Source organism: Neofelis nebulosa, chromosome 5, assembly GCF_028018385.1.
Source record: "Neofelis nebulosa isolate mNeoNeb1 chromosome 5, mNeoNeb1.pri, whole genome shotgun sequence".
Classification (NCBI taxonomy): domain Eukaryota; kingdom Metazoa; phylum Chordata; class Mammalia; order Carnivora; family Felidae; genus Neofelis; species Neofelis nebulosa.
The window spans coordinates 28,435,529-28,440,190 of NC_080786.1; the positions used below are offsets into that span (position 1 = coordinate 28,435,529).

Here is a 4,662-nt window from a genome sequence, read left to right on the forward strand (position 1 = left end):
TCGAATACACAGAAAGGAAAAAACAAAGGTCCGCGTGAGAAGATGCAGGTATGCGTATGTGTATGTATGTCTGTCTGTTGGTGGGTCTGTGTGATGGTGTGTGGGTCAGGATGTGTGCATGTCGGGGGACATCTGGTGTGTGGGGTGTGTGTATATGCCTCTGGACGTATGGCTGTGTTTATGTGAATTTATATGCACACAGCTTTACTGCGAGGGAATTAACAAGCCAAGATACTTATGTGAGAGTGAGCACATCCTTAAATTTGGAGCCCTAGGCACCTTGCTTTCCTCACTCTACACCCAGTATTTTAATGAAGCTGCCAAGAAGAGCAAAAGAACACCGAGGGGGCACCTGGATTTGAACCAGGGACCTCTTGATCTGCAGTCAAATGCTCTACCACTGAGCTATACCCCCTGACAGTAACAAGCTTCACATAAATACTTATTTCACTTTTATGAGTTACATCATACTTCATAAATACCTTTTATGGCTCAGATTCTTCCTGGACTTAAATTCATCTTCAATTCCCTTCCAGCCACACCAGCGCCTGCTTTTCCCAGAGCATATATACTCATTCTCTTCCCAGCACCTCAAGCTGAGTATAATTCTCCATATAATTCTCCAGTTTTTAAAACACACTACCAACTGCCTAAAAATCTCTGGGCACATCGTGAATGTTTCTCCCTCCACCCCCACATCAACGAATGTTTTAAGTTTTATGGGTCACCAACAAGTATTGGACAGGGGGGGAGTCTTAACTGGGTATCCACAAACTTCAAAGGTTCAGATGTAACTCCGATATTGTAGGCAAATGTTGTGTATGTACGTGCATCGTATATTGTGTACGTTTTCATGAAATTTTCAAAGGGGACCTCATCCAGGATGAACTGTCTTATTTTACAGTCAAACAACAACAACTAGGTATTCCAAAGTCCAAAATTCACCTTTGAGCACCTCTGATTCCTCTTCTCTTTGGTTCCAGTCTGAGGATTTTTAATCTTGTGTACCTCTGAGACTGAGCAGAAAGGTCAAGGAAAACTCTGTCATTGCAACCAATCCTCCCTGAGGAGCCCTGTCGCCTCCTTGAAGCTGCCGAGCGAAGGCAGCCAGAGGTTCCGCTCACAGGCTCTCACGGGTCCCAGATACCCATTCCCAGTCACTCCACTCTGAGGCTTTCCAGGAACCTCAGAGTTCACACCCAGGGTGCCCCAAACCTGTCACCTTCCTGCCCAAGCCTGCATCTCCTCCTATTCTGCTTTGTTGTAATAACGACAGTGCATAATTACTGGACGCTTTCTACGTGCCACGCACGGGACTAAAGCTTCCACCTGTAACTTCCCAGAGAATCATTACGAAAACGCCATAAAAAAGACGTTATCATTAGCATATTGATTTTGCAGGTAGGGAAACTGAAGCACAGAGTAGTCACACAGCCAGGAGGTGCTGTGGCCAGGATTCCAGTGTACCTTTGGGGCGCAGTGCCCGGCCTGCCTCCTGAACCATCCGATCAGTCTCCCCCCATCTTGGTTGGTGACACCACTGTGCACTCGGTCATTTGGTCGAAACGCTTACAACGGTGGCGCTTCTCTCACCGGCTCTTCTCCAATTCCAGGTAATCACTGGGTATTGCTGATCGCGGCTCTGACTTCACTTAGGTTCATCCCAACTCCCACACCAGCAGTGCCACCACCTCCTAAATGGCCTCCCGGCCTCCACCCCTTACAGCCATCCCCCTGCTGCTCCCCAAGCGGCCTGTTTTACAATGGAGTCTAGGGGCACCTGGGTGGCTCAATCGGTTGAGCTTCGGCTCAGGTCATGATCTCATGGTTCATGGGTTCGAGCTCCACATCGGGTTCTGTGCTGACGGTGGGGAGCCTGCTTGAGATTCTCTGTCCCCCTCTCTCTCACTCTGCCCCTCCCCCCACTCATGCTTGCTCTCTCAAAAATAAACATTTCTAAAATTTTTTAATTAAAAATTTAAAAATTCAATGGAGTCTCTCCAGGTCACGCCCCCTTTAAATGCCTTCCTGAAAGGCTCCAAGTTTGGATCCCCAACTGCCTCTTCACCTTCATCTTCTGACATGCCCATGTCACCTCTTGTGCTCCTGCTGCCTCTACCTGCATCCATCTGGCCCCAGTCTCTGCCCAGGCAGCCTTGTCTACCTGGACCTCGGCCACCACCCCGCACACCCCTACCTCCACTCCACCCTCTGTCCTGTGAGATATTATTTATCTTTGAAACTGTGATTTGCCATCTGCAACTCCAAAAGCCTCCTTTAACCTTCCCTCCTCCACACAGGAGTCACTGTCTCCTATGCACTGAGGCTGGCACAATGACATGCAGCTCAAATTGGTCTGATTTTGTACTTTGCAGGCCTGCTCCCTGGATGAGAGCACACTGAGGCCAGGGGCTGTGTCTCAGTCACCTCTGGGTTCACACTCTGCACGGCTCTGGCCCACAGAAGGCACTCTATATGTTGTTCAGGCTCCTTTAAAGACACAGCATTGCCTGGGCTGTGGGCAGGGGTCTGGTCCACTCTGGATCCTGAATGAAGGCACCCAAGGTGGGAGAGCTGAGCTGCAGAAAATGAATTAGGGGCGGAAAGGAAATAGAAACTCCTCAGGCTTTAGAGCAGGAAAAGAGTGCAGCTCCCTTACCTTCAGGCCAGTTCATGCTCAGCCCTAGTGGTGTTTGGTGAAGACTATTCCCTGACTTTCCCCAGGTCACTGCACAGGGTGGGCACAGTCGCTAAGCTGCTGGGTTGAGCCTGCAGCCAAAAGGTTCTAAACCTGGATGGACAGTCCTAGCACCTTGGGAGCATTACTAAGTGGAATTTTGTCACACAACTTTTAACACTAGAACAGTAAGAGTAGTTTGATAGAGTCATTGAGGCTGTGTGCTCTGAGTTCAAACCTTAGGCCTTCTCTTTGTAGACTTTTTTGACCATTAGCCAATTACTGAGCATCTCCAAGTCTGTCTCCTCATGTCAAATGAGGATACTGATGGCATGTATCTCATAAAATTTTGGAGAGAAATGAAGGAGATAATTAATGTAAATAATTTAGACTGATGCCTGGCCTATACACAAAGGACATTGGTTATTTATTCAACCATGAGCTATGGAAAATAATAAAGCTAAGGTTGATCCAGATTCTTCTGAAGCAAAAACTAGACTGTACAGGGGGCACCTGGATTTGAACCAGGGACCTCTTGATCTGCAGTCAAATGCTCTACCCCTGAGCTATACCCCCAGTGAAATGAGCTTGTTTTTATAGTCTATCTCTCTCTCAACTTACTGGTTCTGAAACCTCCAGTGACTCAGGGGAGCTATAATTAGAATGCTGCCTGGAAGCAGTCTGGGCATTATAAGTCTTAGAAGTTTATTATGAAAAAAGACAGGATTCCTGAGAACTAAGCTCCCTGAGCCTCTTCTTAGGCTTCCCAATACGCACAGCCTCTCTGTCCATTCTATGAGACTCACATAAACAGAATCTCAGTTCCAGGTAAAAATCATCAGGTTTTCCACAAATGGCAACATCAGTGTAGTGTCGATGACTGGATTCCTGTCACACTTCCTTTATAGCCAGAGCTCCTAGCAACTGCGATTCTCATTCCTCTTAATGACTTCACAGAACTGAGCTCAGAACTGATACTCAATAGATATTTGTTTCATTAAATTGATTCTGGGGAAAATATGTGTAAATAATTATTTGTGTGAGATAGCTTTTCCAAGCCATAACTGTAAGATGGTTTTAATCCCACAAAAACAGATGGCCCCTGAGTTACGTTCTTATGTAACATAACTTGCCTAAAGCTTGGAAAACTGTCAACCCCAAAAGGTCATTTGATGAAGAAAAACAAGGTTCCAAGCAAGAGCCTTTTAATCAATGAAGTAAATTATGTATCCTGGTCCTACCTACCACCAAAATTCCTTTTCAACTTGCAAACACAACCACAATTAGAGCCACCTATATTTCATGGCTTTATATAAAGTTACCTCTCACCCTAATAAACGGTTCAGGTGCTTCTTTTGAAAATCTTGAATGCTTAAACCTATTGAGAAGTCTCTCTTCCACTGATTTCCCAGACTACATACATTTTTCAGGTCTTTTCAAAAGATCCTAAGTTTGGGTGGGTTGGTCATTGTGTGTCAGGGCTATGGCTGGTTGGGAGCCCAGGAGAGGGAGAGACTCCATTTCATTCTTTTTCTCCTCTGTGGCAGGCTGGAATTGAGAACTAAGAAAAGAATCACAATGCATGCTCTACTCATTGTTCTTTCCCCATCCGGAACATCAGTGGGAGTTGAGATTTTAGCAGCAACAGAAGTAGTGCATGCTCCATATCTAAGAACCAGCATTGGAAGGGATTTGGAGATCATTTATTACAAAAACTTCTTTTGCAGACTAAGAAACACAGATGGAGGAAAGCCAAAGACCCTTGTTTAATTTTTTTTTCAACGTTTTTTATTTATTTTTGGGACAGAGAGAGACAGAGCATGAATGGGGGAGAGGCAGAGAGAGAGGGAGACACAGAATCGGAAACAGGCTCCAGGCTCCGAGCCATCAGCCCAGAGCCTGACGCGGGGCTCGAACTCACGGACCGCGAGATCGTGACCTGGCTGAAGTCGGACGCTTAACCGACTGCGCCACCCAGGCGCCCC

General features: G+C 46.4%; 2 non-coding genes across 2 annotated transcripts; both read right to left on the bottom strand.

The window, feature by feature from the left end:
* Positions 1 to 343: 343 nt before the first annotated feature.
* On the bottom strand, positions 344 to 415 carry TRNAC-GCA (transfer RNA cysteine (anticodon GCA)). The gene has a single exon. It is a non-coding gene; the product is annotated as a tRNA-Cys (tRNA).
* A 2,766-nt stretch (positions 416 to 3,181) lies between these two features.
* Positions 3,182 to 3,253, bottom strand: TRNAC-GCA (transfer RNA cysteine (anticodon GCA)). The gene has a single exon. It is a non-coding gene; the product is annotated as a tRNA-Cys (tRNA).
* Between the last annotated feature and the right edge of the window lie 1,409 nt (positions 3,254 to 4,662).